Source organism: Bos javanicus, chromosome 12 (assembly GCF_032452875.1).
Source record: "Bos javanicus breed banteng chromosome 12, ARS-OSU_banteng_1.0, whole genome shotgun sequence".
Lineage (NCBI taxonomy): Eukaryota > Metazoa > Chordata > Mammalia > Artiodactyla > Bovidae > Bos > Bos javanicus.
Window position 1 is genome coordinate 65226844 of NC_083879.1, and position 17243 is coordinate 65244086.

The following is a 17243-nucleotide window of genomic DNA, read 5'->3' on the forward strand; positions in this document are numbered from 1 at the left end:
TCTACTCTAGATTTCGCCTGGTATTAGTTATCAATTTTGTACCTGTACTTCCTTTATAATTTGGCGACCTTGTTTGTTGTTTTTCTCTCTTTCTTTTCCTTCTTCTTTTCTTCAACATCGTATTTTTGAAATTCCAAACTCTACTCTAGATTTTTAATTTTTGCTTTTATGTATTTGTTACCAATTTTGTACATGGACCCAATCTTCAGGACCCATACATGAGATTACTGGCTTGACTGCTCTCTCTCCCTTTGGACCCTACCAGGTCGCCTGGTCTCCTCCCTAATTCTCTACTCTACCCAAAATTTCTGTGTAAGATGGTGGAGAACACTTAGGGAACTGATTACTGGCTGGATGTCTTCCTCATTTTTTATCCTTACCTCTGACCTTCCTCCTAGTATAACCCCGTGAACATCTCTGAGTTCCAGTTGTGGAGTGCACATAAGGAAGTGACTACTGGCTAGCCCACTTACTATTGATTCACCTCATCTCATTTGGGTCACCTCTAACTCCCTCCTCCTCTTTCTTCTCCATGTAACCCTGTGAACCTCTCTGAGTGACCCTCACTGTAGAGAAACTTATCATCTTTAATGTAGATGTTTTATCAATGGTGCTGTATAGAAGGAGAAGTTTTGAAACTACTGTAAAAATAAGACCGATAATCGGAAGCAGGAGACTTAAGTCCAAACCCTGACTCAGGGAACTCCTGACTCCAGGAACATTCATTGACAGGAGCTCATCAAATGCCTCCATACCAACACTGAAACCAAGCACCACACAAGGGCCAATAAGTTCCAGGGCAAGACATACCAAGCAAATTCTCCAGCAACAAAGGAACACAGTCCTGAGCTTCAAGATACAGGCTGCCCAAAGTCACAAAACTATAGACATCTCATAACTCATTACTGGACATTTCATTGCACTCCAGAGAGAAGAAATACAGCTCCACCCACCAGAACCCGACACAAGCTTCCCTAACCAGGAAACCTTGACAAGCCACCTGTACAAACCCACACATGTGAGGAAACGCCATTAAAGAGAACTCCACAAACTGCCAGAATACAGAAAGGACACCCCAAACTCAGCAATTTAAACAAGATGAAGAGACAGAGGAATACTCAGCAGATAAAGGAACAGGATAAATGCCCACAAACCAGAGGAAGAGATAGGGAATCTACCTGATAAAGAATTCTAATGATAGTGAAATTGATCCAAAATCTTCTAAAATGGAATCACAGATAAATAGCCTGGAGACAAGGATTGAGAAGATGCAAGAAAGGTTTAACAAGGACCTAGAAGAAATAAAAAGAAATATATAATGAATAATGCAATAAGTGAAATTAAAAACACTCTGCAACAAATAGTAGAATAACAGAGGCAGAAGATAGGATTAGTGAATTAGAAGATAGAATGGTAGAAATAAATGAATCAGAGAGGATAAAAGAAAAACGAATTAAAAGAAATGAGGACAATCTCAGAGACCTCCAGGACAATATTAAACGCTACATTCGAATCTAGGGGTTCCAGAAGAAGAAGACTAAAGACCATGAGAAAATACTTGAGGAGATAATAGTGGAAAACTTCCAAAATGGAAGGAAATAATCACCAAGTCCAAGAAACCCAGAGAGTACCAAACAGGATAAACCCAAGGAGAAACACCCCAAGACACATATTAATCAAATTAACAAAGATCAAACACAAAGAACAAATATTAAAAGCAGCAAGGGAAAAACAACAAATAACACACAAGGAATTCCCATAAGGATAACAGCTGATCTTTCAATAGAAACTCTTCAAGCCAGGAGGGAATGGCAAGACATACTTAAAATGATGAAAGAAAATAACCTACAGCCCAGATTATTGTACCCAGCAAGGATCTCATTCAAGTATGAAGGAGAAATCAAAAGCTTTTCAGACAAGCAAAAGCTGAGAGAATTCTGCACCACCAAACCAGCTCTCCAACAAATACTAAAGGATATTCTCTAGACAGGAAACACAGGTGTATAAACTCGAACCCACAATAAAGTAAATGGCAACGGGAACATACTTATCAGTAATTACCTTAAATGTAAATGGGTTGAATGCCCCAACCAAAAGACAAAGATGGCTGAATGGATACAAAAACAAGACCCCTAATATGTTGTCTACAAGAGACCCACCTCAAAACAGGGACACATACAGACTGAAAGTGAAGGGCTGGAAAAAGATTTTCCATGCAAATAGGGACCAAAAGAAAGCAGGAGTAGCAATACTCATATCAGATAAAATAGACTTTAAAACAAAGGCGGTGAAAAGAGATAAAGAAGGTCACTACATAATGATCAAAGGATCAATCCAAGAAGAAGATATAACAATCATATATGCACCCAACACGCATGGTGTAAGACAAATGCTAACAAGTATGAAAGGAGAAATTAACAATAACACAATAATAGTGGGAGACTTTAATAACTCACACCTATGGATAGATCAACTAAACAGAAAATTAACAAGGACACAAACTTTAAACGATACAATAGACCAGTTAGACCTAATTGATATCTATAGGTCATTTCATCCCAAAACAATGAATTTCACCTTTTCTCAAGCGCACATGGAACCTTCTCCAGGATAGATCACAGGGCCATAAAGCTAGCCTTTAAATTCAAAAAATAGAAATCATTCCAAGCATTTTTTCTGACCACAATGCAGTAAGATTAGATCTCAATTACAGGAGAAAAACTATTAAAAATTCCAACATTGGAGGCTGAACAACACGCTGCTGAATAACCAACAAATCACAGAAGAAATCAAAAAAGAAATCAAAATTTGCATAGAAACGAATGAAAATGAAAACACAACAACCCAAAACCTGTGGGACTAAAAGCAGTCCTAAGGGGAAAGTTCATAGCAATACAGGCACACCTCAAGAAACAAGAAAAAAGTCAAATAAATAACCTAACTCTACACCTAAAGCAACTAGAAAAGGAAAAATGAAGAACCCCAGGGTTAGTAGAAGGAAAGAAATCTTAAAAATTAGAGCAGAAATAAATGCAAAAGAAACAAAAGAGACCATAGCAAAAATCAACAAAACCAAAAGCTGGTTCTTTGAAAGGATAAATAAAATTGACAAACCATTAGCCAGACTCATCAAGAAACAAAGGGAGAAAAATCAAATCAACAAAATTAGAAACGAAAATGGAGAGATCACAACAGACAACAGAAATACAAAGGATCATAAGAGACTACTATCAACAATTATATGCCAATAAAATTGGAAGTGGACAAATTCTTAGAAAAGTACAACTTTCCAAAACTGGACCAGGAAGAAATAGAAAATCTTAACAGACCCATCACAAGCATGGAAATTGAAACTGTAATCAAAAATCTTCCAGCAAACAAAAGCAGGTCCAGACGGCTTCACAGCTGAATTCTACCAAAAATTTAGAGAAGAGCTAACACCTATCCTGCTCAAACTCTTCCAGAAAATTGCAGAGGAAGGTAAACTTCCAAACTCATTCTATGAGGCCACCATCACCCTAATACCAAACCTGACAAAGATCCCACAAAAAAAGAAAACTACAGGCCAATATCACTGATGAACATAGATGCAAAAATCCTTAACAAAATTCTAGCAATCAGAATCCAACAACACATTAAAAAGATCATACACCATGATCAAGTGGGCTTTATCCCAGGGATGCAAGGATTCTTCAATATCCGCAAATCAATCAATGTAATACACCACATTAACAAATTGAAAAATAAAAACCATATGATTATCTCAATAGATGCAGAGAAAGCCTTTGACAAAATTCAACATCCATTTATGATAAAAACTCTAGAAAGCAGGAATAGAAGGAACATACCTCAACATAATAAAAGCTATATATGACAAACCCACTGCAAACATTATCCTCAATGGTGAAAAATTGAAAGCATTTCCTCTAAAGTCAGGAACAATACAAGTGGTGCCCACTTTCACCATTACTATTCAACATAGTTTTGGAAGTTTTGGCCACAGCAATCAGAGCAGAAAAAGAAATAAAAGGAATCCAAATTGGAAAAGAAGAAGTAAAACTCTCACTATTTGCAGATGACATGATCCTCTACATAGAAAACCCTAAAGATCCACCAGAAAATTACTAGAAATAATCAATGCTACAGTAAAGTTGCAGGATATAAAATCAACACACAGAAAGGCATTCCTATACACTAATAATGAGAAAACAGAAAGAGAAATTAAGGAAACAATTCCATTCACCATTGCAACGGAAAGAATAAAATACTTAGGAATATATCTACCTAAAGAAACTAAAGACCTATATATAGAAAACTATAAAACACTGGTGAAAGAAATCAAAGAGGACACTAATAGATGGAGAAATATACCATGTTCATGGATTGGAAGAATCAATATAGTGAAAATGAGTATACTACCCAAAGCAATTTATAGATTCAATGCAATCCCTATCAAGCTACCAACAGTATTCTTCACAGAGCTAGAACAAATAATTTCACAATTTGTATGGAAATACAAAAAACCTCGAATAGCCAAAGCGATCTTGAGAAAGAAGAATGGAACTGGAGGAATCAACCTACCTGACTTCAGGCTCTACTACAAAGCCACAGTTATCAAGACAGTATGGTACTGGCACAAAGACAGAAATATTGATCAATCCCAGAGATAAATCCAGGACACCTTATCTTCCAAAGGAGGCAAGAATATACAATGGATTAAAGACAATCTCTTTAACAAGTGGTGCTGGGAAATCTGGTCAACCACTTGTAAAAGAATGAAACTGGAACTTTCTAACACCATACACAAAAATAAACTCAAAATGGATTAAAGATCTAAACGTAAGACCAGAAACTATAAAACTCCTAGAGGAGAACATAGGCAAAACACTCTCCGACATACATCACAGCAGGATCCTCTGACCCACCTCCAGAATATTGGAAATAAAAGCAAAAATAAACAAATGGGACCTAATTAACCTTAAAAGCTTCTGCACATCAAAGGAAACTATTAGCAAGGTGAAAAGACAGCCTTCAGAATGGGAGAAAATAATAGCAAATGAAGCAACCGACAAACAACTAATCTCAAAAATATACAAGCAACTCCTACAGCTCAACTCCAGAAAAATAAATGACCCAATCAAAAAATGGGCCAAAGAACTAAATAGACATTTCTCCAAAAAAGACATACAGATGGCTAACAAACACATGAAAAGATGCTCAACATCACTCATTATCAGAGAAATGCAAATCAAAACCACTATGAGGTACCATTTCACACCAGTCAGAATGGCTGCGATCCAAAAGTCTACAAATAATAAATGCTGGAGAGGGTGTGGAGAAAAGGGAACCCTCTTACACTGTTGGTGGGAATGCAAACTAGTACAGCCACTATGGAGAACAGTGTGGAGATTCCTTAAAAAACTGGAAATAGAACTGCCTTATGATCCAGCAATCCCACTGCTGGGCATACTGAGGAAACCAGAAGGGAAAGAGACACGTGTACCCCAATGTTCATCGCAGCACTGTTTATAATAGCCAAGACTTGGAAGCAACCTAGATGTCCATCAGCAGATGAATGGATAAGAAAGCTGTGGTACATATACACAATGGAGTATTACTCAGCCATTAAAAAGAATACATTTGAATCAGTTCTAATGAGGTGGATGAAACTGGAGCCTATTATACAGAGTGAAGTAAGCCAGAAGGAAAACATAAATACAGTATACTAACGCATATATATGGAATTTAGAAAGATGGTAACAATAACCCGGTGTACGAGACAGCAAAAGAGACACTGATGTATAGAACAGTCTTATGGACTCTGTGGGAGAGGGAGAGGGTGGGAAGATAGAATGGCAATGAAACATGTAAAATATCATGTAGAAACAGTTGCCAGTCCAGGTTCGATGCATGATGCTAAGCTTGGGGCTGGTGCACTGGGACGGCCCAGAGGGATGGTATGGGGAGGAGGGAGGAGGGTTCGGGATGGGGAACACATGTATACCTGTGGCGGATTCATTTTGATATTTGGCAAAACTAATACAATTATGTAAAGTTTAAAAATAAAATAAAATTGGAAGAAGCTGCAGAATCACCAGCATCTCATTTGCCACACCCTAGATCTATCTTTATGTTAATAAGAGAGCTCCTTATGTAGATTCCTTTTGTATCTCTTTCAAAGCTTAAATTAATAGGAAGGCTCGAGTGGATTTGATTAAATATATATTGACATTACTATAGAATCTAGACAAATGGTATTCAAAAACCTGCTCCCCAAAGAAGTCGCTGCATCTTTGTTTTTTTTCCAATCTCTTTGCTAGGACTTTTCAAACTGTCATCACTTTTAGTTTGAAATACCTATAAAAGCAAAAGGGCAAAGCAAAATGAAACATTGTACTTTGCTGTTAGTATGAGTATCAATTATACACAGTCAAAATACGGTGTTTGAATACACTTTAAAGTTTGTTATTCATTTAAAAATATTTATTAAATATTTATTGAATACTCATTTTGGGGTCAGATTACAAAATAACAATTATATACATTAGGAAATAAGAAGCAATCTAAGCTGAGGTCTGGTGACATAATGCTTGAAAAATAAACCCAGAGGAACTATAAAATATTTATTAATTCAAAATCGAGTTAGGTACTCTAAAGTTTCTAAGGCTTCATGGGATTTCATTAATGCATGGAAAATTTGGCTGTAAATTTATTGCTTCCAATTTAGAAACTACAGGTAACATGTAAAAGTCACAAAACTTATGCAGGAAGCAAATGCAAAACTGAAAAACTTTCACATCACAAACTGCAAGATCCTTTAAAGAGTTTGCACAGCATAGTGGATTGTGGCAAATCATGAAGGTGAGACACTTAACAGAGCATGAAGTACAGAGGCATAGAATTAAATATCAGTCATGTTAACATTAAAAAAATTAAATATTAGGACTTGACAGTCAGTTGAAATGGGCTTCCCTGGGGCCTCAGACAGTAAAGAATCTGCTTGCAATTGAGGAGATCCAGGTTCAGTCCCTGGGTCGGGAAGATACCCTGGAAGAGGGCATGGTTACCCACTCCAGTATTTTTCCAAAGGAGCCTGGTGGGCTAGAGTCACAAAGAGTTGAACTGTTGAGTTGGAAATTCTCATGCTCTCCTTGTTCTATAAAACACTAATTCTAAGGACTTTGGGAAATCTTATAATTATCCAAATCTTTGAGCATTCCTAAGAATGCTATGAGTTGAGGAAATTTTATTATAGTAACAATATTTCATTAACAAAACCCTGGATATTAAATGATCTATGCTACCACCTCCTTCTCTCATCTGCACAGGAAAATAGTACTTGATAAAGGCACAGATAGAAAACAGACAGCGAAATGTGACTCCAAGTTGATTCATTTAATTTAGAGAAATTATTCTTATATTATCAGAACTAGGTTGGCAGTCAAGCTGGATTCACAGATACATCTTCAATATACAACTCTCCAAAGCTTCAAGGCCCTCTTTTATGAATCTGGCCCCTTCAAGTTTATCAGAAGTAACTGTTAGGGTTAGTGTTAGGGTCAGGGCAGAGGTCAAATCTTTTCTCCTTCACACATGATAGTATACATTCCCTAGAAGTTGAAGCAAATTGAAACTTTTGAAGTAAATAAAAAGAACCAAACTCTCTACATCATTAATTTTCACCAGAATGACTTCTAAATACAATTTGTTAATTTGTATAGTATACATTACAGATTAACAACATATTCCCTTCCTTTCAGAAGTATAAAGTCTTTTTCTCTTCTCCCTGATCCATCATGTCACTCTTTCCTTGCTCTACTCTAGCCCTTATCTATTCTTACTCTGCACATTATCCCAAGAAGACCAGCTCCATCCCAGAGTACTCCATAAGCCATAGGCTGGTCATACTCCCCCAAAATATCTCCATCCCTAAATTCACTCTTAAATACTAATATGTAATCTTGACCTAGAAATTAGGACCATCTCTAATGTCCAAAATTGAATTCATTATTTTTTCCTCAACTGTATTCTCTGTTTCCTACTTTGCAGGGACATACATATCCACTTAGTCTCCCAAGACAGCAATCATTTTTTTATGTACATTTTGGGTCATTTGTTTGTTGTTTGTTTGTTTTGCATTAAGAAAATTATTTCTACAGCATGTCCTTGTTAGTTATCTGTTTTAAGTATAGCAGCATGTACATGTCAGTCCTACATAGTCTTCAGTCTCCCCTAAGCCATAAGATGGGAACAGAATTGGCATTCAAAAAATATGTTAAGAAGAACATACAGATAAATAAATCAATGTCATTACTCAATTTTATTTATTGACTTTATAGTAATTACTTCACAGTTAAATTGTTAAAAATAATTTAAAAAACTTAATTATGTGACTATTTATATATGGTTCCTGATTTTGTATATATTTTTAATCCAAATGTTTCTTGGACTGTGTTTTAAATGTACCAAAAATACAAATATACTTCAGAGATTATCAGCCATTTTTGTGTAAAGAATCACACTTTCACTTATATTGCCATTTATACTTCCTTTTTTTCTGGGAAGCCTGCATTCTAAAGATCCTTGCCAAGTAACCAATTACATTTGTATCACTTTTAGCTAATTTGGGCTTCTATTAGGAGCTCTATTGGAGACTATTTAATTCATCAGCATGTGCCTAATACAGTTTAGGTGCTTTGTCAATTCTGCACCTTCCCATGTAGTTCCCTACCTTTAACTAATCCCATGTAATCATTTTGTAATCACTTCTAATAACATTTGATGGAAAACTTTACAAAGTACATTTCTAGAATGTGAAGCTCACACAGTATGGTTAAGATCTGATTGTCTCTAATGATTAACTGGCAACACAATTTCTTAAGCATCTTAGTAATACCCACTGGGAAAAACAATGGTTTATTTGCATGAAGAAGGTTGAAAGAAACTTCTTCTTCCTCATCTTGGATTCCCTGCTACAAATAGAGACTAACTAGAAAATAAAACTTCACCAATGGAGCCTGGAGGGCTTTAACTTTTTATCAAAGAAAAGTGAAAGCCTTAGTTGTTCAGTTATCTCCAATTCTCTGGGATCCCAGGGACTATAGCCTGTCAGGCTCCTCTGTCCATGGAATTCTCCAGGCAAGATTATTGGAGAAGGTAGACATTCTCTTCTCCAGGGAATCTTTTTGACCCAGGGATTGAATCCAGGTCTCCTGGATTGCGGGAGGATTCCTTACCATCTGAGCCACCAGAAAAGCCAGAAGAATGTGCATAAATACTACACACAGATGTCTTAATAAAATACCTTTTTCCCCAAAGGATATTGCATTTTGGGGATAGATTTAATCTGAAAGCTTCCCTGTCCTAAAAAGAAATTGGCTTTTAAAGATAGATTCCTCTCTCCTACACTTTACCAACTCTGCCATTATAACCTAGAGATAAGAGATGAAGTAAAAAGAAAATATAGATGGCAAACAAAGCAGAGAAATGCAAGGAGACATTGTATATCAGACAAAAGCAAATCTTCTTGGAAATACTGTTGATAAGGACTTTGAACTCTGAGGAAAACTTGGAGCAAATTTATTGAGGAATACACTGGTATCAGAAATAAAAACTAAAACAAGAAAGCAATCATTTACATGCATGGTGTTGCATATGAACAGAAAAGGAAAGGAAATCCACAAAAGAATGGGGTAAAATCAGCACTGCTAATTAAGATTTAGACAGACACTGATCAACCTGTTGATGGATGGCAAAACCAGCACAATATTATAAAGTACAAATAATAATAAATAAGTAAATAAGAAATTTTTCCTTAGACACGCTTGGCCAAGATTTTTATTTTCCTTAGTGAGGAAGAATTGAGAGATAATAGCACATCTATAGTGTTAAATTGGAGAAGGCAATGGCACCCCACTCCAGTCCTCTTGCCTGGAGAATCCCATGGACGGAGGAGCCTGGTGGGCTACAAGTCCATGGGATCCCCGAAGAGTCGGACATGACTGAGTGATTTCCCTTTCACTTTTCACTCTGATGCATTGGAGAAGGAAATGGCAGCCCACTCCAGTGTTCTTGCCTGGAGAATCCCAGGGACGGGGAGCCTGGTGGGCTGCGGTCTATGGGGTCGCACGGAGTCGGACACGACTGATGCGACTTAGCAGCAGCAGCAGCAGCAGCATACGTATTTATACATTTATACATTTATATATTATTTAAGTATTTATATGTAATTTCTATGGGGTTGCACAGAGTCGGACACAACTGAAATGACTTAGCAGCAGCAGCAGCAGCAAGGCTTATATGCAAGTATAAGGCTTCCCTGGTGGCTCAGAGGTTAAAGTGTCTGCCTGCAATGCAGAAGACCTGGTTCAATCCCTGGGTCGAGAAGATCCCCTGGAGTGGAAAGTGGCAACCCACTCCAATATTCTTGCCTGGAACATTCCATGGATAGAGGAGCCCAGTGGGGCAGTCCACTGGGTCACAAAGAGTTGGACACGACTGAACAACTGCGCACACACATACATGTTACAGCACTTCTTACCACACCAGCGGAAATGCCATGTCCTGAACTTGAACCTTCAGGTTGCAAAGAATTAGATATTGAATACGTGTTTCAGAGACTGGATCAAGAGAAATCAAGGGTTAAAATGTAACTGGAGAAGCATTTGGAGTCAGACAATCAATGAAGCTATTGAGTACTCCAAGGTATTTAATCTATATAGGGTTGCAAGTCTACTAGAAGTCAATATGAAACAAGACGAAAGGGGTTTTCAAGGGAAAGAAAGCAAAACCTTGGAGAACAGAGCCACAAAAGGTAGAAATAGGGGGGAAAGGAAAAAAATAAAGCAAAGATGATATTTTGACATTGGATAAATGAAGGATATGGATTTCATCCTGAGACCCAAAGCAAGACAACTTTTAAACATTAATCAGAGAAAGATGATGATCAATGACCCTGTTTTAACCCAGCCCAGTTAAACAGCATACTGAAAATCATCCAGCTATATTCAGAGAATGTTAAAGCAACCAGAGTTGATCCATTATCAGAAAGAAGTCAGAAAAATAAAATGATTTTATTGGGAAAAAAGTATAGCTTTTTTTGTATTTTCTGATGAATTTGTGCCATCTATTATTTCAAATAAAATAATTATTATTATTTTGTTCTATATAACAAAAATAAGTGTACTATAATCTTTCAATAGACAGGTTGATTTTCTCAATGAGAATCTAATATTTTAGGTATGCTCTGTATTTAGTAGTAAGCTATGCTTTCCCATCTCAAGTGTGCCATTCAAACAAGCAAATTCATTCACAGAGGTCGAAAAGAAAAAGAAATGTCTACAGGAGCAGTAAAAGCAATCATCTCCCATTTTATGTTTTACAGGGTTTTTAAGCAATAATAAAGTTTAAATCACACTCCCCCTAAAATACATGATTCTGATGCCAAAGCACAGTGGCAAGGAAACAGTCAAACAATATGCCTAATTTGTCTCCTTGTACAGCTGATCTTGTGGAATGTTCTAGAACTGAAAATAATCTCTGCTACATGCCATCCTGCAAATATGCTACAAACTAAATATTTCTTGTGAGCTTTTAATGAAAAAATGGATTTTAATTATATTCACTTACTATGCAAATTAGGCTTGAATCCACCAGTTCATTAATATCATATCTGAGGTAGCAAAATAAATACACCACCTTAATTTTATTAAACATGCTTTGAGTCCTGAGATACTACAGAATGTGAATTTTTAATTAGGATACAAATTAACAGATTGTCTTATTACTTGATATAATGTTTGTTGTTAGCTGATGTAAATACTTGCAAATATCGTACATATGCAGGATTTCTTTCTTTTGTTGACATTCACAAGAAAAATCTCTTTATAAAGTTCATTTTCATTTACAATTGTAGATTAGTCCTGAGCGTTTCTTCCTCATTACGCCTGAATCATTAATCATACAAAATGAATGCAGCATCACTTTTTGTTCTTCAGAATGATGTGCTTTGTGATGAATACTTATTACCATAAATCTTTCTAAAAGAGCTCCTAATAGCATCCAATAACTTGTAACATCAGTGAGTAAAATTTAAAGTGTATTCTTTTCCACCAGCTTTTATATCTGAAGGCAGCATCATCAATTTTCACAAGGACAATTTAAACCACAAACATGTGAAAACAAATATCAGTAATGTAAAACACATTTTCTATTGCCTTTCTCCTGAACAGAATTCCATAATGTCTTTGCTTTTTGTTTTTTTTTTTCTTTCTGCCCCCCAACGGAACCCCCACCTCCTCAACTTCTAAAGTCATTAGAGCCAGCTGCTCAATGATTAGTTCCATTAGCCTTGGTAAAACAAGCTTTCAGTAATTTGTTGTTGTCCAGATTCACAGCATTTACAAAAATTGCCCACTCCCAAAGTGAACCTAAACTAAACATTCTTGTGTCCTTGGGAGAGCATCCTAAAAAATGTAATTAATATTTGTAGCTCAAAACGCAAAAACAAATTTAAAACAAGACCAAAGGGAATATAAAACTCACAAAATTTGATTGCAGTTATTAAATGGCACTTTGGAGTCTTTAAAATTAATTTCCTCTTACAAATTGCTAAATTTTGATCTTCCTCTTTAAAGCTAGCCTGTTTGATACAAGACGTAATTTCCAGGAAACACTGAGATCATGTAAGGCACAATATGAAGACATTTTCATATATATTTCATCTAATAATTTTTGTTACTGTCTTTGTTTCAGCTTGAAGTAGTTTTAGAATCATCATAAAAAGATAAAAATGTCAGGTTGTAAAATTTTCTACAGTTGAGACAGTTAGATGAAAATAATTGTTGCCTCTTCCACAGATGGAAAAAAATCATGAATAGAAAGTTATTTAAAAATTTTAAGCACTTCATGATTATTATAACAATTATAATAATTTGCTGAGTTACTGCAACTGTGATCTCAGGACAAGCTTTAATTCCATTGATTTCATTGAGTCCACATAATAGCCCTAGTTTATAAATGAGCAGAATGAGACTTGGATGGCTTATGTGGACACCCTCAAAACACCCTAATGAATAAGTGCCACGGGGCGAAATTAGAATGTGAAATTTTCTATATTCAAACCCAGCTTCTTTCATCATGCATCTTTTTACTGGTTATATCCATTTGTCTTAGCTTTAAAATTATGGGCCTGGTCTTAGGTTCCTTCTACAAATAGATGTGGGCATGTGTACTCAGATAGATAAAGTGAAAGTGCTAGTCACTCAGTTATGTCCAACTTTTTGAGACCTCATGGACTGTAGCCCACCAGGCTCCTCTGTCCATGGAATTCTCCAGGCAAGAATACTGGAGTGAGTTGCCATTTCCTTCTCCAGGGGGTCTTCCCAACCCCTGGATTGAACCCGGGTCTCCTGCATTGCAGACAGATTCTTTACTGTCTGAGTGTAGGTATAATAGTTCATATAGGTCTATAGCTGAGCTGAAGATCCACATCACAAAGATTTTGTTATGTGTTTTACAAAAGTAACTTCTACCTTTCATAGGAACCGACTGAAAGAAATGTATTGCTATTTCTAATGGTATCACTTTTTAATATACTGGAAGTATTAATATAGAATAATAAGTAAAATTAATGTAAATATTATTTAATGCTTACTATGTATTTTTAGGAGAATATTTACATTATAAAATAACTCAATTGGCCCTAAGATTTTCTATGAAATAGTGAATTATTAATATTTTCTTACTGGATGCTTGGGGCTGATGCACTGGGACGACCCAGAGGGATGGTATGGGGAGGGAGGAGGGAGGAGGGCTCAGGATGGGGAACACATGTATACCTGTGGCAGATTCATTTTGATATATGGCAAAACCAATACAATATTGTAAAGTTAAGTAAAATAAAATTTAAAAAAAAGAAAATGTATACAATAAAATATAATTTGAATCTCTTAAAAAGGCATTATAAATACAACATAAATAACATTACATATGTGTATCTACACATATCTGCAGATATATAATTAATATAAATTTTAGGAATTATAAAAACCTATTGGGTATTTAGTTCTAAACTTCAACACATCCTTCCTAATATGTGCAGAAATTGCATATGTATTTTTAAATGGTCGAATTTATTAATTGTTGTTCGATATACTATGAACAGGGTATAATATTGATTTAGTTGAAGATATTGTCATGCTGTAAAATCAAATCTAGATTTGGTATCATCAGCAATATCAGTGGTAATTTTTCCAGGTGGCGCTAGTGGTAAAGAACCTGCTTGCCAATGCAGCAGATGTGATTTGATCCCTGGGTTGGGAAGATCCCCTGGAGGAGGGCATGGCAACCCACTCCAGTATTCTTGCCTGGAGAATCCCATGAACAGAGGCGCCTAGCAGGCTATAGCTATAGAGTCGCACAGAGTCGGACACGACTGAAGAGACCTAGCACGCATGCAAGGAAAAAATAGAAACTTAACCTGAACGTTAAGATTTTGAAATCTCAGGAAGAAGAAGCTATAAAGTATATTACTAATACACTACTATTGTGATCCCTGGAGAAGGAAATGAAAGCCCACTCCAGTATTCTTGCCTAGGAAATCACAAGGACAGATGGAGCTGGAGGGCTACAGTCTATGGGGCCTCAAAGAGTCAGCGATAATCATCTATAAGCAGGTGATTGTCACTCAGGGAATACATGCTGTTAATGAATCTTATTATGTTGCTCGTCTTAGACAAGGTACTTGAAGCTGGAGAAACATAGTAAGAATCTCTGTGTCAAAAAGTAAGCAGAGTTGCCACCAATCACTTCCATGTAAAATCACCTTGGAAAGGAAGAATAGAGAATTTGTGCACCTGCTTTCTTGTTCTCATGAATAATAGTGAAATAGCCTTGGATATATTTGCAATGTGCAATTCAGCTTAAGCTGACTACTACATATAAGTACCTTTATTGGCAGAGGAGGCTGGGCACTTATTTATGCATATAAGACTTAGTAAATGGAACCCCAAGAGACCCAGGAAGCAGAATATTTCTGTGAAGTCTTAAAATTTATCTAAAATTTCATACCATTCTGTATTTAAATAAATAAAAAATATTTAATGTAAAACAATTTTAAAATATACATTAAAGCTTTCATCTTCCCCAGTTTCACTATTGATACTTCATAAAAATGAAGTATCTATAGGTGAGAGATATTATCTTAATATTTACTTTCAGACATCCTGAAACATTGTATTTTAAATGTTAATAAGCTCCCTAAATCCATCCATCCATCCATCCAATTTCTATTTAAAAATCCATTAATTTTTAAATTCTCTGACAGTTTTAAGGTTTCCAGTTTTATTAGTTCACTATGGATTTCATAATTTAATGTAAAAATGTAAAGGTTACAGTGTAAACATGTTTCTTTCCAAAACAAAATACTCCTAAAGATCTTTTTTTCTTTTGGTAAAATTGTAGGACTACTCTGTTGATTAAGATGTTTGGTTTGTATGGGTTTATAAACTGAATTACTTGATTGAAATCATTTTTTTTCATTGTCTAAACTTTGGAGAAAAATTATTAAAATACCTATGTAAATACATTTACAAATGTAACATACAGGCATGTCTGAAATCCATGTATCTTTAAAAGAAAAGTTAACTTTTTTCTTCAGGTTTTCAGAGTTGAGTTAACCTTGATGCTATTATGAAAACACTTGAGAAGGAACAGGGGAGTGTGAATCTGGAATTTTCCTTTTCTACTATTTATCAGTTTCCATTATATTTTCATTTTCATAAGTCTCTATGATCTGTGCTAATAAAATATTCTCTTAAAATATGTTTTATTATAGGCAATAGTCAGTGGCAGATAATAATACTGAGCTATGCTATTGTTCACATATAAGCCCTGTTTATCCTTTTAAACTTTAAAAATAATAAAATGTAGATTTTCTCCATGCTTTGGTCAAATACTGTATTTTTAAATTTAATAGGCTCCCTAAATCCATCCACAATTTTTAAATACCCTGACAGTTAAATTCTACCTAGTAGATTATTTAAATGAATTAAGCTATTTAATCCCCTCTGTATTTAAAATAATAGACTATTTCACCACAACAGAATTTTAATTTCTACTCTATCTTCTCCAGTTGAAATAAATGTGTAATTAGACCACTCACAGCAGGGTGTGAATAATCTTTTTCTAAAGGGCTTGTCTTTCATCTTTTCGGTTGTATACTTCCTAGAATATGCGAGAGCCTTTTTGATTCATTTAGTCAATGAACACCCTAAGTCTGTCTGCTACAGAGAGATTTCAAAAAGGAAACCAACAACTTTGTCCCCAAGAAAAGCCCAGTTTGCTAGAGAAATGAAGTAAGTCCCATGCACAGAAGGTCACCTAACTCGGACTCATCCTCGTTACTCTTGAGGTGGTTCTAACTTGAGTATCAACAAAGCTGGAAACAAAATCAGAGAAAAGTTGACCCAGTGTCTCTCTGGCTCCTCACTGCTGTTCGCATTGCTCCTCACAGCGTGCTCCCTGGCTCCTCACTCCTACACTAGCACACGATGGCTGTGTAGGAAGAGTGTTTCAGACAGAGGAAAAGAAACACAAATTTTCTTCCAAAGCGCAAAGAAATGCATTAGCATTTTGTTCTAGAGTAATGGGCTGAGTGGCATGATATTATTTTCATCTTAGCAGAGTTACCTGCGCAACACTTGAAAATGGGTTGTAAGAAAGAAACAGAAGCCAATGAAACCTATTCCACACCCCTTCCATTCTAAGCAGAAATAAGAACCTGAATAAAGAAATGATAGTGAGGGACTTCCCTGGTGGTCCAGTGGCTAAGCCTCCATGCTCCCAATGCAGAGAAGTGCCAGGTTTAATTCTTGGTTGGGGAAGTAGATCCTACAGGCCACAACCAAGTCCCCCATGTCACAGTGAAGATGATGAAGATCTGCATACTGCAACAAAGACCCGGTGCTGCCAAATTCATGAATTAATTAATTTTAAAAAAGAAGTGGTAGCAGGAATGGAGAGGAGGGAATAATGAGATATTTTAAGAAAGGATTTGATGGCCCGTTGATGCAGAGAATGAGATAGAAAGAAGAATCTAGGGTAAGCATATGCATTTGGCTTGGATGAACGGCCAGATGGTGATTCTCTTCACTGAACTGGGACAGAAACAGATTGAGGGTCTTGTAGGAAGGTAAATGATGAGTTTCATTCCAGTCATGTTGAACTTGAGGTATTTGTTGGAG